Consider the following 21,286-nt stretch of genomic DNA (forward strand, 5'->3'; position numbering starts at 1 on the left):
AAGATCCTTTCCCCCACTCCCTGGAGAGGACAAGGGGCTGGCTGCTCGCTGGAGGTTTTTTAATGACTTGGGGAAAGGCTCAAATATCCCCCCATTATGGTAATCCACCCCAGGGGCAAACCACACAAGAATATTATGAATTTATTTTATTTTTCTATCCTTGCAAAGGTAATACTCAGCTCATTAGAATATGAAAACTATACTGTCAAATTTCAGAATTACATGGATGAAGAAAATCACCAAAGTGGCATCATATCACGTGTGTTATAGTTGTATTTACTATATTGACTATATTAACTATGCTGTGTTAAGAATATATTGTATAACTATATATTGAAAAGGCAAAATGCTGTAACTTATTTCAGAGAAAATAATTATGTTGGCAAACCCCAAATTGTACATTGTAGACAGGTCCTAGGAAAAGAAGAATTAATTCATAGTGGACAAGAGGTTAGCTTCTGTTTTCAGCCATGTGCTATTTCAAGAATTAAACGTCATGAATAATACAGGATATAAGAGGAAGAGTCTAAAGACGGAAAAGCACATTTTGATTAGGAAAGAGAATTTATGGCTTAAGTCTTTTTTTTTTTTAAGGAAAACTGCCTTATTACTATGAGATAAGAAAATTGTTTCCTTCTTTTCTTCCTTGCTTTCTTCTTTTTCTTTTTTTTAACCTTTTTAATTTTGGATATTTGACCTCTAAGCTGAGATGACTGAAAATGCCTCCTCTGGGCATCAACCTTTTTGAAAGACTTTTTCCCCCTCCCTAAGGGCTATTTGTCTCTTGGAGGCATTGCCTACATTACTCACCAAGAGGCAAGCACTTGTCCTTGCACTAAATGCTGACATCTCCTGATAAGAGGGAAGCTGCAAAGTAGAAGAATTGAAGGTCAGTATGTTGATAGTGGTCTCAAGAGCATTGATGTACATTTGTGTATTGGGGAAGGGGAGAGAAGCTTGAGAGTGGGCCAGTGGGGAGGGGTAAATATTTTGTGATGCTGTCTACCTATGGGCTTATAAAGTTTACAGCTGCATTAGGAGGACAAGCATTACCATTAGCATGAAAAGTAGGGCAGACCCCAGTTGCAAAAGCTTCTAGCCATACACATAGGGCAATACGTAAACGATACACCTTATTGCATTCATCCATTCACCCTCCCCTGTTCATGCTAATTGGAAATTTCAATCCATTTCAGAGAAGTAACACAACTATCGATCATTTTCCCTGGCACGAATCTTCCTAGAGCTCACGCACTAGCCCATGTGTCTTAGATTTAATATCTGCTCACTAGCTGGATTGAAGCCAAGAGGTGGTTCCCAAAGTTGCTGCACATTAGAATCACCTGGGGAACTCTGAGACCTCCCTGTGCCCAGGCTCCTCCCTAGACCTACTGAATCAAAATCTCTGGGGCTGGGACCCAGACACCAATGTTTTTCTTAAAAGCTCTTTAGGTAATTCAAATGAGCAGCAAAGCTTGAGAAGCAGCCCAATAACGGGAACAAACTTATTTCACACAGATAAAGTGGGGGCAATTCATATGTTAAAAGAACATGAATATATGTCCATGCCTCTCTCACGCTTTGTCACAGTTTACCCTTCCCCCTCCCCATATCCTCAAGTCCGTTCTCTAGTAAGTCTGTGTCTTTATTCCTGTTTTACCCCGAGGTTCTTCATGACATTTTTTTTCTTAAATTCTATATATATGTGTTAGCATACGGTATTTGTCTCTCTCTTTCTGACTGACTTCTACACTGTTGGTGGGGATGTAAATTGGTGCAACCACTATGGAAAACACTATGGCAGTTCCTCAAAAAGCTAAAAATAGAGCTACCATATGATCCAGCAATCTTACTCCTGGGCATATATCTGGACAAAACTATAATTCGAAAACATACATGCACCCCTATGTTCACAGCAGCACTATTTATAATAGCCAAGACATGAAAACAACCTAAATGTCCACTCACAGATGAATGGATAAAGAAGATGTGATATATATAAAATGGAATACTACTCAGCTATAAAAAAGAATGAAATAATGCCATTTGCAGCAACATGGCTGGACCTAGAGACTATTATACTAAATGAAGTAAGTGAGAAGGAGAAAGACAAATACCATATGATATCACTTATATGTGGAATCTAAAATATACAAATGAACTTATCCATGAAACAGAAACAGACTCACAGAAACTTGTGGTTCCCGAGGGGAAGGGGGAGGTGGGGGAGTGATGGATTGGGAGTTTGGGATTAGCAGAGGTAACCTATTATATATATGATGGATAAACAACAAGGTCCTACTGTATAGTACAGGGAACTATATTCAATGTCCTGTAATTAACCTAATGGAAAAGAATATGAAAAATTGTATATATGTATAACTGAATCACTTTGTTGTACAGCATAAACTAACACAACATTGTATATCAACTATACTTCAGTAAAATAAATTTTTAAAAAAGAAAAAAAATGAATATATATATATACATATATATATATATATATATTTCTTTTTTTCCTCTTTATTCTGTTTGTGTTTCAAATAGGCTTTTTTTTTTTTTTCCTTCTGCAAAAAGCGTTATTGTTTCCATTTGGTCCAAGGCTTGGGAGAGGGCTCGAGGGCGGTTACAAAGCTGCCTAGTAGCTGCAGAGCAGGGCTTCAGGCAGAAGCTCTGATGCCAGAGGGGCTCCTCAGAGGCCGCTGGACTTAAGAGACTCCTGTTTGTGCTCGAGGGTGAGCCTTTCAAAGAGATACTCGCCCAGCACAGCCTGCGGACCAGCCAGCCTGCGGAGGTTGGTCAGGTGGTCGCCCATCTTCTTGATGAGTTTCACCTGCTCCTCCAGGAAGCGGCTCTCCAGGAAGTCACAGAGGTGGGAGTCTGCGCGGGCGGAACCCAGGGCGCGCAGATCTGATAGTGCCTGGTGCAGGCTCTTCTCCCTAAGAATGGCGGCTTCCACAGCGTCCTGGGTTTTACCCCACTCATCTTGAGAAGGCTTCCGCGCATCCTGGAAGAGGGCGCGGCCACAGCACTGGTTTTGCATTTTCAAGAGACGCTGGGCGCCCTCACACTTCTCCTCAGCCAGTTGGCGAAAAATGTGGCCCGCACTGTCCAGAGTCCCATTGTTGCTGTCGAAATAGAAGCTCAGAGAGAGGTAAGTGTCCCCAGATGCATGTTGAACAGGCGGTGGACGGCGGCCTCCACCTCGATGGAATACTTCTGACGAACCTGGGAACTCGTGGTTGATCAGTGATAAGGAGCTAAGCTCAAAAAACGGTGTTGGCCTGTCCTGGAGGCTGAGGATAGCTGAGTGGCTGATTCCAAAGGTTGCGACAGGAAGAAAGGTTGGAGGGTGGTCGGGGGCTGGAGCAAGGAGCGTCCCTGGGTCTGTTCATTCCAAACACTGTTGAAGCAGAAGACAGAACTGCAGGACTGCCGAGCGCACTGCCTCAAATAGGCTTTGATATAAATGAACAAGAAGTCCAAGCAAGGACAAAACTTACCCTTCCCCCCACCAAAATAGCTGGCGATACTAGAATCTAGACCCGGGAAGGGATTCTTCCATTACTTTCTGAACATTCCAGGCCACTAGAGCAGTGGTTCTCAAAGTATGGTCACCTTGTAACCAAGCAGTACCCTATGGGGCCTTCCTAGGACAGACCCATCCCCCATATCCTCTGCTGTAGTTCCTCTCTGAAGTACTCAGATAATAGTATCTCAGGCATATTTCTTGAGTTTTCAGATGCTCAAAACCACCGCCCAGTGGAAGAAATTAACTCCTTGATGATCATGAGCACGTAGCCCCCAGACCTTCTGGCACCTAAGGATGGATAATGTTACCTGCCCTGTGGCCTCCACATCAACCAATCAGAGGATTGTGCACGAGCTGATCACATTCCCTGGGACGTCCCTCCCTCACCTGGCCTTTAAACATGCTTTGCTGAAATCCTTTGGAGATTTCAGGGTGTTTTGGAACTCGGGCCACCCCCTCTCCTTGCTCGATCCTGCAATAAATCTTTCTCTGCTCCAGACTCCAACCTTTAGGTTTGTTTGGCCTCTCTGTGCTTCAGACACACGAACCTGCATTCGGTAACAACCTGACCAGTTTTACCAGCGTCCCCTGATAATGTGTCAGATATTCAAGTTTTAGGGCCCTGTCCCAGCCCTATGGAATCAGCAGCTCTGGTGGGGCTCAGTGATCTCTGTTATAACAGGCCCTCCAGATGATTTTCATTCACCTTAAAGTTTGAAAATATCTGCATTGTCAGCTGGCCAAAGCGTCCACCAGCAGGTGAAGGGGAGTGGTGCCTGGAAAAGATAGGGACCAGCCAAGGCAAGTACAGCAGCATTTGCCGTGGTAGTAATGGAGAATGCCTTTTCTCCACTGGTTGGCACAGACTAGGATCTGGGAGCAGTGGCAGGGTTATTTAGGATGCTTTACATTTCAATGTAGAGGGACCGCTGTCCTGGTTTGCCAGGGACTTCCCCTGTGTGAGCACTTAAAATCTCATCCTGGCAAACCCCTTAGCCCTGGGTTTGAAAAACGTAGGGAATAACATGAAATTTAGGGAAAACATGATCTAGGTTTTGGGCAAGTCACAAGTGCTAATTAAAGCTAAGCAAGTATGGACAACATCTAGCGTTCTTTAGCCCTTTGCGGGGAGGTAAATCTGATTGGGTGAAAGGACTTATTGTTAAGAGATCTTTGTAGAAACATCCCCTTCTGCTTAGTCCGCTGGTTCTCAGTTCTGGCTAGACATTGGCATCGTCTGAGGAGATTTAAAATGATTTTATTGGTCTACGATGACCAACCGTCAGTGTGAGGGTTTTTAAAAAGTGCTTCAGATGATTCTAATGCACAACCAAATTTAGGTGCCACTGCTTAAGCTTTTGAACAGCTGCTGCATATTTTCACCTCATCTTCCTATGAGAATATCCAAGTGTAGTTGAGGTTTGTTTTTTTTTCTTTTTCTTTTTTTAACTGTCTTATTATAAGATTTACTGTCTTAAATAAGGTTGAATGTACAGAAAATCTTGCTAGTCCATCTGGTATAGCTGGATACTTAGAATAATATGTTAAGATATATACCATTTAAGTATTGTGACTGGCCTTTTTGAAATTAACATATGCATTGAATTAGTATGTTCTCTTTTGAAGTTGTTATGTTGGGGAGCTATACCTCTAATCTGCCATTGCTAAATATCTGGACACCTCTTATTAGGAATTGCTTTTAGAAATCTTTAGGGATTAAAACCAAGATTGCTGTATTATTTGCACTGGAACCACAAAAACCTCACAGAGTTCCCCCCCCCCCCCCGCTCTACCTTCTACCCCCATCTCTAACCCTTGGCAACTTCTAATCTGTTCTCCATCTCCACGGTTTTGTTATTTTAAGAATAATATGTAAACATAATCATGAATTACTTAATCTTCGGAGATCGGCTTTTCAGAATTTTTCCCTCGGCATCATTCCCTTGAAGTTCATTTCAATTTTTGCATATATTAATAATTTGTTCCTTTTTGTTGCTCGGTAGTATTCTATCATAAGATTTTATCACAATTTGTTTCAACATTCATCCACTGAAAGACATTTGGGTAGTTGCCAGTTTTTGGCTATTATAAATAAAACTGCTATGAACATTTATGTGTAAGTTTCTGTGGGAACTTAATTAAGTTTTTGTTTCTTTTGGATAAATGCTCAAGAGTACAATTACTGCGTTGTAGGGTGAATCTACTTTTAGGATTAAAAGAGACTGTCAAGCTGTTGATCAGAGTGGATAAACCATTTTATTTTCCCACCAGTGATGTGATATAATTTTTCTATGTACTCGCCAGCATTTGATGTTGTCACTATACTTTAATTTTAGTTATTCTCTGACATCTCATTATGGTCTTAGTTTGCATTTCCCTAATGGCTAATGATGCTGAGCATCTTTTCACGTGCTCCTTTGCCATGTGTATATTCTCTTCCATGAAATGTCTGTTCCTGTCTTCTGCCTATTTTCTAGTTGGATTTTTTTAAGTTGTTTGGAGAGTTCTTTGTATATTATAGATACAAGTCATTTGTCTCATATGGGATTTTCAAATATGTTTTCCTACTGTGTAATTTGAGTTTTCATCCACTTAAAAGGATCTTCTATGAAGCATTTTTAACTCATTTTGATGAGATCCAATTTATCAGCTTTTGCCTTTATTGATCATACTTTTGGTGTCAAGTCTAAGAATTATTCCCCTAGTTCTAGATGCCAAACATTTTCTCCTATTTTTTTTTCTAAAAATGTCCTGCTTTTACATTTAAGATTATGATCCACTTTGATTTAATTTTTGTGTAAGGTGTGGAGGTTAAGGTTCATTTTTTGTTTGTTTGTTTTTGTCGAGGGATGTCCAACTGTTTCAGAACCATTTTTTGAAAAGTCTATTCTTCCTTGATAGCTTTTGCACTGCTGTCAAAAACAAGTTATATGTATTTATGTCAGTCTATTTCTGGGTTCTCTATTCCATTCCATTGATCTATGTATCTACCCTCCATCATTACTGCAAAATCTTGAAATTGGTAGATTAATTCCTCCATTTTCTTCTTCCTTTGCAAGTTGTTTTAGCTATTCTTCAGCCTCTTCTTACCATATAAATCTTAGAATAAGCTTGTCTAGATCCACAAAAACCTTGAGGGCATTTTAAGAGTAATTGTGTTAATAAGCCTCTTAACTTGGGGAGAATTGACATCTTTATCATGTTGTGTTTTCTAATCCATGAACAAGGTATGTCTCCCTATTTGTTTGGGACTTAAAAATTTTTCTTCATCAGCATTTTGTAATTTTCAGTCTAGAGGTCCTATAAATGTCTTATTGGGCTTATATTTAAGTATTTATTTAGGTCAGTTGTAAATGGCATCACATAGTTTTATTTAAGCTTCTACACATTTGTTATTAATATATAATTTGATAAAATTGTGGTGATCTTGTACTCTAAATCATTTACAAACTAATATTATTTCTCAAGCTTTTTGTGGATTCCTTGGTATTTTCTCCATTTAGATTATCATCTCATCTTCAGATACAAACAGTTTTACTTTTCCTTATTCAGTATAATAGGATATATTACTATTCAACATTCAGTAGGACATGTTCCTTCCTATGCAACGTAGAAGGAATAGTCCTTTTATCTTTTAAATAAACTTTAAAAAAATTTAACTTTTAAATTTATGTATTTATTTATTTTTGCTTTATTTTCTTACTAGAACCTCCAGTAATATATTTAATAAAAGTGGTGAGAGCAGATATCGGTGCCTTGTTTCTGATCTTACAGAGAAAACATCCAGTCTTTCACAGTTAAATATAATGTCGGTATAGGTTGTTTGTAGATCATCTTTATGAGTTTCAGTATGTTCCTTTTCTATTCCTAGTTTGCTTGGAGTTTTTTTTCTTCTTTTTTTAAAATCATGAATGGGATTGGATTTTGTCAAATGCTTTCTCTGCATTAATGGATAGGATCACATGACTTTTCCCCCTTAATCTATTGGATATGGTGGATTACACTGTTTGATTTTCAAATATTTAACCAACTTTGCATAACTGGAATAAATCCCACTTGGTCATGGTATATTATTCTTTTCATATATTTCTGGATTTAATTTGCTAATATTTGGCTGAGGGTTTTTCAGCCAATTTCATAAAAAATATTGGTCTGTAGGTTTCTTCTTTCTATACTATCCCTGTCTGGTTTTGGTATCAAGGTAATACTGGCTTCATAAAATTAATTAGAAACTGTTCCCTCTACTTCTATTTCTTATCAAATCATGTAAAATTGGTGTTAATTCTTTAAGTCTTGGGTAAAAGTGAAACATCTAAGCCTGAATATTTCTTTTGGGAGTTTTTAAATGAAAAACCAGTGTTTCTAATGGTTACAGGAAAATTGAGATTATCTATTTCATCTTGGCTGAGTTTTGGTAGTTTTGGGTGTAGAAACATTGGCCCATTTCATCTACATTTTTGAAATGGTAGTGTAGACTTGTTCATAGTAACTTGTCCCTCATTAACCTGCAGGATATGTTATGGTATCCCTGGTTGCATTTCTGATATCTGTGATTTGTGCCATCTCTCTGTTTATCTTTATCAGTCTTTCTAGATCTTTATTGGTTAGATTGTTTATTTCAAAGAACCAGCCTTTTGTTTCATTGATTTCCCCCACTATTTTCCTGTTTTCAGTTTCATGCATTTCTGTTTCATCTTTATTATTTCCTTCTTTCTGCTTGCTTAGTGTTTTTTCCTCTTCCTTTTTTACTATTTTAATATAGAGAATTAGATTATTGCTTTGAAACATTTTCTTTCCCAATTTAGTGCTATAAACTTCCCTTTCAGCATTGCTTTCACTTCATTCCGCAAACTTTGATCTGTTATATCTCCATTTTCTTTTATTCTATGCATTTAAAAATTTTTCCTTGATGCTGTCTTTTTTACCCATGAGTTATTTGGAATTGTGATGTTTAGTTTTCATGTGATTGAAGATTTTCCTGTTGTCTTTCTCTTATTGATTTCTAGTTTGATTCCATTATGGCTAGAGAACATACTCTCTATGGTTTTAATTCTTTTAAATCTGCTAATGTTTTCTTATCGCCCAGTATATGGTATATGAGTGAATGTTCCATGGACACTTGAATATGTATTCTGCTCTTACTGAGTGTGTTCTTTAAATGTCAGTTATATCCTGTTGATTGATGATGTTTTCAGTTCTTCCATATCCTTGCTGATTTTTCTCTCTGGTAGTTGTATAAATTGCTGTGTTGAAGTCTCAAATAATAATTGTGGATTTAAAACTTTCTCCTTTTACCTTTTTCAGTGTTTGCTTCATGTATTTTGAAGTTCTGTTGTTTGGTGCGCACACATTTAGTATCACTAGGTCATCTAGGTGGATTATTCCTGTTATCTTTATGTAATGACCCTCTTTGCCCCTAATAATTTCCTTTGCTCTGAAGTCTACTTTATCTGATATTAATATAGCCATTCCTGCTTTTTCTGATTAATGTTCACATGATATATCATTTTCATCCTTTTACTTTGAACTACCTATATCATGATGTTTAAAGTAAGCTTCTTATAGACAGTATATAGTTGGATCATGCTTGCGATTTTTTAATCTACTCTTCCAATCTCTGTCTTTGACTTTGTTATTTAGATCATTTACCGTTAACGTAATTATTGCCATGTCAAAGATTTGGTCTACCATGTTATTTTTTGTTTTGTCTTTTACCTTAGTTTCTCAATCCTGTGTTTCCCTTATTTTTCCTTCTTGTGGGTTACTTAAACATTTTTTAATAAGTCCATTTTAATTTAATTCATTTATAATCATTTGTGTATACGGTTTGTATAGTTTTCTTAGTGGTTGCTTTTGGCATTACAGTATACATATGTAACTTATCATAGCCTACTGGAATCAGTGTTTTATTACTTCAAGTGTAGTTTCAAAATTTTACTTCCATTTAGGTCTCTTAATATTCCCCAGTTTTAAAGTATGATTTTCTGTAGTATTTCCTTTCTCTACATTGAGAACCCCATCAGACGGTGTCATCATTTTTGCTTTGACCATCATATAGAATTTAAGAAACTCATGAGGCTAATCATAGTCTCTTATATTTACCCCATTTGTTTTCACCCATTCCATTGTTCCCCTTTCCTTTCTGAAGTTCCCAGTCTTCTGTTATTGTTTATGTTTTCATAACAGTAGGTGATATCTTGGATTTCCAGTGCAACTGGATATGAGTTTCAGGAAACACTGAGCCTGGCTCACTTAATGCTACTGAATTGGCGAGTCTGTATATGTTGGGCCTGTTGGCACAGCAGATGCTAGCAGATTAGACTAATGTTGATGGGACTAGTGCCACAGGAGGATGGGTTCCCATTCAGGCTATGCTGCTGCTACAGTAGATCAAGTCCCCCTCTACCCCAAGTGTGGGGCAGTGACCTGCTGCTGTCACTGCTTTGTATTAGGCTCCTTTTGCCTCAGGTGTGTGGTGGGATCCCTTGGAAGCTGCTGCTGCTGCTGTCAATCACAAGGTTAAATTCATTTCAGAAATACTTAAGTATAAATATATATCCTGGCTCTTGTAGGACCTCTGTATTTTTTTTAATTGCTTTCATACAAATTATCCCAAATTTAGTGACTCAAAGCAACGTAAATTTATGACCTTACAAGTCTGACATTGGTCTCAATTGAGTAAAGTAAAAGTGTTGGCAGGATCGACAGATGAATGGATAAAGATGTGGCACATATATACAATGGAATATTACTCAGCCATAAAAAGAAATGAAATTGTGTTATTTGTAGTGAGGTGGATTGACCTAGAGACTGTCATACAGAGTGAAGTAAGTCAGAAAGAGAAAAACAAATACCATATGCTAACACATATATATGGAATCTAAAAAAACAAGAAAAAATGGTTATGAAGAACCTAGGGGCAGGGCAGGAATAAAGACGCAGCCATAGAGAGTGGACTTGAGGACACAGGGACGGGGAAGGGTAATCTGGGATGAAGTGAGAGAGTGGCATGGACATATATACACTACCAAATGTAAAATAGCTAGCTAGTGGGAAGCAGCCACAAAGCACAGGGAGATCAGCTCTGTGCTTTGTGTCCACCTAGATGTGTGGGATAGGGAAGGGAGGGTGGGAGGGAGATGCAAGAGGGAGGAGATATGGGGATATATGTATATGTATAGCTGATTCACTTTGTTATGAAGCAGAAACTAACACGCCATTGTAAAGCAATTATACTCCAATAAAGATGGTTAAAAAAGAAAAAAAAGTGTTGGCAGAGCTACATTCTTTTCTGGAGGCTCTTAGGGGTGTTTCTGTTCCCTGGACTTTTTCCGCTTCCAGCGGTCACTTGTAGTCCTTGACTCAGAGTCCCCTTTCTCCACCTACAAACCCCAAAATGTTGCATCTCTCTGATTCTGCTTCTATTAGGACATCTCTCTCTTTCTCTTTCTACAGTTGGGAATGGTTTTCTGCTTTTAAGGACTCATGCAATTAGATTTGTTCCATGAGGTAATCCAGGATAATCTTTCTATCTCAAGGCCTATAACTTCAGTCATATCTGCAAAGTCCTCTTTACCATGTAAGGTAACATATTATTGGGTTCTAGGGATTAGGGTGAGGGCATTTTTAGGAGCCATTATGCTGCCTACCACACCCTAAACAAGTGACCTTGAGCAAATTACTGAGATTTTAAAGCCTTACTTTCCTCAAACATAAAATGGAAAGAAAGATAACTAGTTAATATCATGAAAGTGAAACAGTATATATGAAATCAACTAATTCAAAAAATAAGATTTCTTCTTTTTCTTTATGATTGGCATGATTCTCAGAGTTCAGTTACTTGAAGAGTTCCTTTTTCTGAAACAGAACTAAGGAATTTCAGGGTTCAGGTGCTGTAAGATTGTCTGAATTATCTGAGTAACAATTAGCTAAGCACAGGTGTAAAGCATTTGATTTACTCCCTGGTGTCCTTGATCTTCTCATCCCACTAAATCCATATCCCTTGTCTAGCTCCAGCCAGTAGAGTCAGAGCTTGTTTTACTGTTTAACTAAAGTTCAATTTAAGTTTGCTCTACATCTCCAGATTCTCAGCCCTGGTTGCATATTATAATCACCTGGGGAGATTTCAAGACCTACTTGATGCCAGAGTTTTACCTATCATGGATATTTGAAGAGGGACCTGGAATGAAATGCTCTAGCTTATGGTTTGGGGAGCAAAATCATAGTCTACACTGAGCCAGATCATTTGCGAGATCACCTCTAAAAAGGAATTTATCTGTGGTGACTGATGCTCTTCCTTTGTCAGTATGCTTGTCCCTCTTTGGGGGAAAAGAAGAAGGGGAAAAAACCCCCAGCGGTTGGGCTCCCTGAATTATAACCTGATGCTGTGGAATTAGTGTTGGCTCAGAGCGCACATCTTCAGATACCCATTCTCTCGCCTGCTTCCTTGCATGAGCTTATATCCTTGGGCAGTTTTTCATCCACCACCCTCTTTTGCTTCTAATCTTAGCAAGTAAAGTCTCTCCTTAATGAAACAGCACTTCATGAGACTTACTGGGAGCATAGGTCTGTTCCAGACCTATCCTATGTTAGCTAAAGCAGATATAAGTGATGTATTTTTGGCATTCATCCTTGTGGGTTGGAGAGAGAAGACAGAATTTTATCCTTTAGGTGTCATATGACTGGGCAAATGGGCTCATTCCCTCTACTGCCTACCATGTAAAATACTGAGGGTGTTACCTCTAGAAGGTATCTTCTAGGTATCAAAATAGCTCACATAAGTCATATTTCTCAGTAAAAGGTGACAAAACTATGGCTTAGGTGGTGAATTTTCCATGTCAATTTGTCTGGGCCACCATGCCCAATTATTTGGTCAAATATTATTCTGGATATTTCTGTGATGGTGTTTTTGTGTTTTTAAAAATTTTTATGTTTTATTTATTTATATTTTTGGCTGCATTGGGTCTTCGTTGCTGCACGTGGGCCTTCTCTATTTGCAGCAAGCGAGGGCTACTCTTTGTTGTGGTGTGCGGGCTTCTCATTGCGGTGGCTTCTCTTGTTGCAGAGCATGGGCGCTAGGTGCACGGGCTCAGCAGCTGTGGTGCACGGGCTTAGTTGCTCCACGGCATGTGAGATCTTCCCAGACCAGGGCTCAAACCCGTGTCCCCTGCATTGGCAGGCGGATTCTTAACCACTGTGCCACCAGGGTAGTCCCTGTGATGGTGTTTTTGGATGAAATTCATAATTAAATTTGTGGTGGACTTTGAGTAAAGCAGATTATCGTCCATAATATGCATGGGCCTCATCCAATCAGTTGAAGCTCTTAATAAAGACTGACCTCCCTGTCACAAAAAGGAATTCTGCCAGAAGACTTACAGAAATTGAACTGCAACTCTTCCGAGAGTCTCTAGACAGCCTAACCTGCAGATTTTGAATTTACCAAGCCTCTATTATTGTGTGAACCAATTGTTTAAAATCTCTCTCTCTTTCTCTATCTTTATATAGATATGGATATAGATCTAGGTATCAATAACGATATCTAGATCTATATCTATCAGTATATATGGGCACATTGTATACACATGCTGTTGGTTCTGTTTTTCTGGAGAAGCTTGACTAATACAGTGGCCCATATAAATAAAAGGATGAACCCAAGTTCACCCAGGTAGAAGGTAGTACAACGAGAACTGGAACTTAAGGCCTCATGACTCATTCAGCTGTGAACACTGACCCAGAACTGGCGTCCGCACACTCTGGCCCACTGATCAGATCTCGCTTGACTCCTGGTTTTGTACATAACGTTTTGCTTGAACACAGCCGCATCCATTCATTAACATATTGTGCATAGCTGTTTCTGTGCTACAGCAGCAGATGGGCAGTTGCAATGGAGACGTATGGTACAGAAAATCCAAAATATTTACTATCTGAGCCTTTACAAAAAAGATCTGCTGACCCCTGCTCTAGGATGCCATCTGATTTCTGATAGCACGGAGGAGAATAATTCATGCACATTGCGATAGACTGTTAATCTCATGTCCTCCTTAGGTCAAAGATCTCTTAAATGCTCACCCTTGCAATAGCCAGCTTGGGGAGCATTGTCTGAGGATGCAGAAATATTTCTTGCCAGGTCTTTCGAATCCACACTGCTCCCTGACTATGGTTCTTAAAACCTATTTTTTCTTTAAATTTTTATTGGAGCATAGTTGATTTACAGTGTTGTGTTAGTTTCAGGTGTACAGCAAAGTGAATCAGTTATACATGTACATATATCCACTTTTTTTTTTTTCAGTACGCGGGCCTCTCACTGTAGTGGCCTTTCCCGTTGTGGAGCACAGGCTCCAGACGCGCAGGCTCAGCGGCCATGGCTCACGGACCCAACCGCTCCGCGGCATGTGGGATCTTCGCGGACCGGGGCACGAACCCGTGTCCCCTGCATCAGCAGGAGGACTCTCAACCACTGTGCCACCAGGGAAGCCCCACTTTTATTTTTTTTGGGGAGTCTTTTCCAAATAGCCCATTACAGAGTACTGAACGGAGTTCCCTGGGCTAATAAGAAGAGCAGGTTCTTACTAGTTATCTATTTTATGTATAGTAGTGTGTATATTTCAGTCCCAATCTCCCAATTTAGCCTCCCTGCCACAGTCCCCTGGTAACCCTAAGTTTGTTTTCTACATCCGTGCCTCTACTTCTAAAACTTGTCTATTTTAACCAACTACCACTCATTGCTTACTGTCTCTGGCTTCATGTAAGTGATAATAAATCTACTTCTTGTTCTATCCTGGATGACATGTTCCAAGGACTGAGATAATATCTTATTCTACATAATTTGTCCTTGATATTGTCTATCTTGGGGTCTTCATCTATGTCCCAAAGAAGACAGTCACTCTGTCTTCTAGTACTACTACTAATACCCATTTTATGGCATTAATTTGACCCAATGCACTGAACTATCCCTTTAGAAGCTGTATGCAACCTGTCACTGGGTTTTAGCACAGGGGTAGAACTCAGATTAGTGATCATATATAAACAAATCTACTTGACCAGAAACTTTTTGTCTCACCATTTATTACACAAGTAACTTCTGTCTTTGCATCTATGATGTAAATATTTTTAATTTCCTAAATTATCTGAAAAATTATTTAGAGCTTCCATTTCAGTAGGCATTGGAATTGCTGTGTTATGACTATTTCATTATTTTATTTCCAAGTGTTAAATTAGGCTTCAAGCTTTGGCCAAGAGTAGACAGGAAAGGGTTTCAAAGAAATGAAGAGTGGGAAAAACTTCTGATGCAAGGGAGACTTAATAAAGATTTGATTTTGAATCAATAATTTATAATAAAGGTTTGAGTTTGAATCAATAATTTATGTCATTGCAAAATAGCTCCCTGCTAAAATTCCATTCTTTGGTAATCATTAAGTACAGAAATTAACAATCAAAATATGCAGTGATCTTCTTCATTTTCTAAAAACAAACCTATATCTAGATGAGAGGAGAATTCATCTCATAACTCAGGCTCTGGACTTACGACTCCAAGTCCTGTCTTCTTTCAACCGTACCTGCTAAGTTTCTGTCTAACTTCTTGAGCATGAGGTAATGCCGTCAGCTTTCATCCCCTTCCTCAGTATATAGCTTGGTAAGTATGAGTAAGGGATTTAAAACTTGAGAACCTGGGTTCAAATCTTGACTCTAAAAATTTACTTGTTGAGTACACTTGAGCATGTTATCTGTTTTTGCCTCAGTTTTCTCATCTATAAAATAGAGATAACATTACTTCTCTCAGGGAGTTGCTATGAGGGTGAAAGAGAAAATTCATACAATGCAAGAATTTATCAGTTCTTGGAACAGAATAAGTACCGAAAAATAATGTTAGCCTTTATCAAAGGCCCCCTCATTTTATGGATAATATAGATTAGTTTATATAGGTCTAATATTTACATATACATAAACATTTTGTACCTATGTGTGTGTATACGTTCTTCTTAGAAATTGAGCAGTCAACATTCACATCTAAAAATCTGTGCTCTGTGAAATGTAGATCTCCTGTGTACAGACACAGTGCTATAGTTATCTATTGCTACATAATAAAGAAGTCCAAACTTAGTGGTGAAATAAACAAAAATTTTAATATGTGCCCAGATTTTGTGGGTCAGCAATTCAAACAGTACACAGAGGAGATGGCTTGTCTCTACTCCATGACTGATGTCTGGAACCTCAGCTCATGAGGATTCAGATGGCTGGGGCTGGAATCATCTAGATAATTTTAATTCACACGTCTGGCCCTTGAAGACTGGGCCCAAAAAGGACTGTTGACTGGAGTGCCTATAGATGGCTGCCCAGGTGGCTTGGACTTCTCATAACGTGGTAGTTAGGATTCAAGATAGAGTATTCCAAGAGAATGAGTGTCCAGGGTTGAAGCATTCCACGAGAATCATGCAAAAGCTGCATGACCTTTTATGACCTAGTCTTAGATGTTACATAGCATCACTTTCATTATATACTATTGCAGGTGTTGGAGACCTTTGTCCATAAAGTGTCAGACAGTCAATATTTTAGGCTTTACAAGCCATACAGTCTCTTTTGCAACTACTTAGCTCTGCTGCTGTGATGTGAAAACAGACACAAACAATACATATACTACGGAACATGGCTGTGTTCCAATAAAGCTTCATTTATAAAAGCTGGTAGAGGCCTAGACTTGGCCCACCAGCCATAATTTACTGACCCCTGCTCTATTGTTTGAAGCCATGGAAAGCCTGCCTAAATTCAAGGGGAAATGCCCACATCTGGATGCGAAGAATGGCAATGAATCTGAGACCCTGTATTAAAACCACGACATATGGGATATTTATAAGAGGATCTGTCTGCATACCTTGTTTCTCCCATGTATGGTGGATATGAGGTATTGGGACATCTTACATCTCTGTAAGCCTGGGTCATGGTCAAAGTTGGAATCTGAACTCAATGACCTCGATTTCTGGAATAATCGGTAACTCTAATTATGATTTGCTTACACTCCTTACCCCAATAAATATACCACAAAAGATAGATTTCAAGTAAACAATTGCTTTATGGCAGATTTTTATTAAGTCTCCATTGACTGAATTATTCCATTTTGGTTGGAAAGCATGAGTTTTGTTTCTTTCCTAAAGAGATCTGCAACTTTTCAGATGTGGCATTTCATTCTACTGAGAGGATGATGTAGGTTTTTATAAACGGAAAAAGCAGGGCAGGCTGAGCTCACTCAGATCGTACTAATGCTTACAGGAATAACCAAAACTGGAACACAGGCTTCCAGGTTTTCCTATCCTGTGCTCTTTCCTGTAGGTGCCATTGTCTGCTGGGTCTGGCAGTAATAATTTCTGACCTTTACCTCTCTACGCTATTGTGAAGTGGTTTTGGGTTTTGTTAACTTTCCTATGAGTTTGTACTAAATTGTGTCCATAAAGTAGGCTGAATTCCTCAGGGAAGGATGATAGCTGTTACTGTGTTATTACTGCAAATGTTGTGTTGGTTACCTTTTTTTCTTTTCTTTTGTCCAGTTGTATCCTGAACTTAAAAGTTATATTATCCAAAATGAAAGATGTGCATCTGGTAGAAAAGACTAATTTAAGGGATGAAAATTCCTGATGATTGCTTCAGTCAACCCTTAATACACACCGAGCTTCATTAGTAAATAGACAACTCTCAGACCATTCCCTTGGAAGAGGTCGCATAATCAGCCTTTGTGTTGATTTCGCATTCTGTTCGGTAGAGACAGAACAAATTAGAATAATTAGCTGGTACAGGAAAGCACAAAGAACTTTCTTCTGTGTTTGTGATGCATCCCGTAATAAGGGTTGAAAATGAGACTGGAGGTAAGAACGTGAAACTCAAAAGAGCAAAGGAGAGAGGATATTGTTTCTTTGAAAATAGTCTTTCAGTGTTGGCCCAGAAGAAATATGAAGCTGAGGAAATTTTTTTTAAATGATGATTTTTGTGTTAATGATATGAGCGTAGAATTAGTAAGAATCAGGAAGCAAGCATCCTTTTCCACCAAGGACTTGGGAGCAAATGAAACCATAAATACTCCCCGCTCTTGGAAACCCTTTTGGAGGAGTAATCAGAGAAGGGTAAAGGCAAAGCCTCAGGGCAGAGGTGTTCAGAGCAAAGGGATAGGAGGAAAACAAAAGGAGAGTGGATATGTTTAGAGCTGTCATTTTGAAATTTACCTGCTTCAGATTCAGTGCTGCTTTGCTTCTGTGTTGGTCCAGTGGAAATCCTCAAAGCAGGAGCAGCCGTATTTTAAAATAATAAGGTTAGAGCAAGTGACTTTAATCCAGGTCTCTTTAGCTCAAGAGCACAGAGGAGGGTATGAGGAAAGAGTGAGGCCACAAGGAATTGTTCACTGGATAATTTTCCCCAAACCTCACTAACTGGGAGAAACTGACCACTGGATTATGTGCCTTGAAGGAAAGCAAAAATGTTGAAAGCAAGGAGTGTGGAGCTTATTTAGAAAGCAAGCTGTATCATTTGGTCACCTGCTGATGATAATAGCATTGGCTGAGTCCTGACCGTTTACAATGAAGGCACTTCTGTAGGTAATAATTTCCAGGAGGGCCCGAACTGAGTATGTCTGTTTCAGCATTTAGCATGGTCTAGCATCTGAGAGGCCGGTACATTATTGGCATATAGTAGACTTAAAAATGAATACTTGTGGATTATCTGAACGAGTGGATGTGTGTGATTCATATCCTATTTGCAGGTCCTATGCCCTACAGTGGATTTTCAGTGTCAGGTTGTGAAAGTATTTATGACGGGGATTGGCATTGTTCCCTATCTAATGGATAAAGATTACACATGAAAGGACTTTACATTGACATACCAAAAGCCTCATAGGAATTACATAACAAAAAATAAAATTGGATTCTGTATAATTTCTAATTTGTAAGCTGGCCAGAACACTGGTATTTCAGCCAGTCCTCTGGTAGTTCCGATGACGTCCCCATGATCACCCAGGCATAATCAGAATGGCTTTAGGATTTGGGAGCCAAAATGTTCCTCAGTATTTACGGCTTTGCTCGTCCATTTAAGAAAATGGACTATTGAAAAAATAGCTTCAGACACAATATGGCATTTTATGATTTAGCATGAAATCTGAGAAATATAGAGGTTATCTGAAGCCTGCAATGGTAACGTTCCCTCTGCTATTGAAGTTATTGTCTTTAAACAAGATTCTACATCACTAATGCTATATATATATATATATATATATATTTTATGATATTCAGGTTAATTTCCTATTCTAAGGAAGTAATTGGTTGGTGGGTATGAGAGATGGTGTGGCTTCCAAAGGTGAAAAGTATTATTTTGTTGTAATTTCCAGCTACCTAAGGATGGGAGAGGCCAAGGACACTGCAGTCAGTATATTATGTGGAGCAGGTTATATTGTGGTTTATTTATGAACTTTTACATGTTTATTTTCTATGCAAGTTTGTGTGCTCCTTTTTGAGTTTTGGTAGATAAGTGTTTTGTAACTTTGGAATACTTGGAGTTATATATATAATTTATATATATATATATATATTTTAATGTAGTAGTTAAAGCCGTGGAGAGTGTACTAGTCTACCTAGGTTCAAATTCTGGCTTTACCCTATGACTTCCCTGTGGCTTCCTCTGCTCACCTATTAAAAAGGAGGATAATAAGACTGCTGTGGTGAGTTATATACTAAGCACTATTTAAGCATTTGCTATAATGATTATGTATACTCGAAGGCAAGGAACTTGCCCCTTGATCGTCTCTGTATTCCTAGTGCTTAAGAATTCCTAGTGCTTTCCTAGTGCATTGTCTTAGGATAGAGATAGCTCAGTATAGTTCTTCTCACTATAAAGTACTGTTACATTGAAAGTCTTTGCTTGTGTACTAATAATCTATGACATATCTGCTGAGGACAAGGAAAGGAATGGTTTTAAAAGTGCAATGGATAACAAAATATTGTATGATGTAATGCCTTTATTATGTAATTATAAAACTAACAAATGATCATGGTAGAAAATTTGAAAAACTCCTAGACAAAAGAGAGATCAACAAAATTTGGAGTAACTTTCAGAGTGTAGTGTAGAGCTGTCCATGAATATTAGTGCTTTCATATTTTCCAGGACTTTAGACTCTGCTTCTTAAGAGTGTATTCATGATATTTTACTTTAATGATGTTTTCATCATGGGGACACACACACACAGAAATCTGTTAAAAAAAAAAAGACATGTAAATCACTGATGTTTCAGATAGCCACATGAAATAAAGTGAGAAAGGTCAACAAGCTGAAAGAATGTGGAGTAGCATCTCCTTAATTGCTTACATAACTCTGATAATTACCTCTTTGTGGATAAAGTAATTAATGGGGAATCTAATTCAAGAAAAATGTATGAACTTCAAGCCTTCTCAAAGCCAAGTATTTCTTTCCACAAAAGGTTACTTTCCACGGCCATTCTTCCTTATTACCAGACAGGGAAAGAGTATTGTATGGCAAAGGATCTTCCTGAAGGAGGGTGCTTCCCACACTGATTGTCATAAATGACTTCGGAATTACTGTTGCTGTATTACCAAAATCTTAAACTAGGATATTTTTGACAAATGCGGTCCTTAGTTAATTTTTAGAGCTACAAACTGTCAGATGGCTCTGAAATAACAATTGTATGGCTATTCTTCAGGGTGATCACAATATGGTAATGACGTTGAGGTATCACTAAAAAGCAGGAAGGTGTGAGTCTTCCTTTGGTGCTAGAGTGAAATGCAAGTTGGAGTTGGAGTTGGAAAAGAGGCCCACAACCAAGTGTTAGAGAAGGAAATGTGAGGTCATTAGTGAAAAACCAGGTTGAAGTTAAGGTGAAGAGGCATGAGGAAATGGGCAACTGTTCCAGTATTACAAAGATCATCAAGAAGCATATCCATGAATGTGGTTTGTATTGCAATCTGCTGAAAAAGAGACAAATATCCTGGCCTGGCCTTCATGGAGATTATATTTTATTGATTCTGATAATAGATTATTGTTGAAAAGGGCCTCCTATAAATTATAACCATGCAAAGGCAGCAAGATAACTTTTTTTCCTTTATGTATGTGTTTCTCATTCCTACTCACTTCTCTCTTAGGGGAACAGAAAATCACAAAAAGCAAAAATGTCAATTCTCAGCTATTCATTTTCAAAATAATTTTTTTTCCAAATTCCAGTGGAGGCAATAGGTTAAGATTTGTAAGCCTCAAAAAGCTAGATTTTTACAAAGTGTAGCCAAATTTTATTACATAAATAATAGCTTTGGAAAGAATATGTGGTGATGCAAAGTTGGAAAAAGATGGTTTTTCTTCCGTGAATGGCTTCACTGTGTTGGGAGAAGAGGCACAGAAGAAATCAAAGTAATTAAACATGGGGTGAGTTTTCCTGATAGGGGACTCTAGTGCTTTAAAATAGACTAGATAATCCTAGGGATAATCTGAGGGTAGAACAGACCAATGTCTCATTTCCAATCTGGTACCCTGGAAGAAAACAGTGTATTTCCTTTGAGGTCTTGAGAGGTTTTTCTTCTGCTTTGTTTTGGTTTTGGTTCATTTTGTAATCAACCTTATTAAGGTATCATTTACATACAATAAAATGCAGACATTTTTAGTCAACGGTTCAGTGACTTTTAATTAATGTATACATTTGTATAACTACCACCCCCATAAAGATAGATAACAATTCTAAAACCCTAGAAAGTTTCCTCCTAGGCTTTTGCAAAAGTA

At 38.4% G+C, this 21,286-nt stretch overlaps 1 pseudogene; it reads right to left on the reverse strand.

Annotated features, from left to right (window-relative positions):
* Positions 1 to 2,692: 2,692 nt before the first annotated feature.
* Positions 2,693 to 16,468, reverse strand: LOC132440319 (ferritin light chain pseudogene; annotated as a pseudogene).
* Positions 16,469 to 21,286: the final 4,818 nt, after the last annotated feature.

This window comes from Delphinus delphis, chromosome 17 (genome assembly GCF_949987515.2).
Source record: "Delphinus delphis chromosome 17, mDelDel1.2, whole genome shotgun sequence".
Lineage (NCBI taxonomy): Eukaryota > Metazoa > Chordata > Mammalia > Artiodactyla > Delphinidae > Delphinus > Delphinus delphis.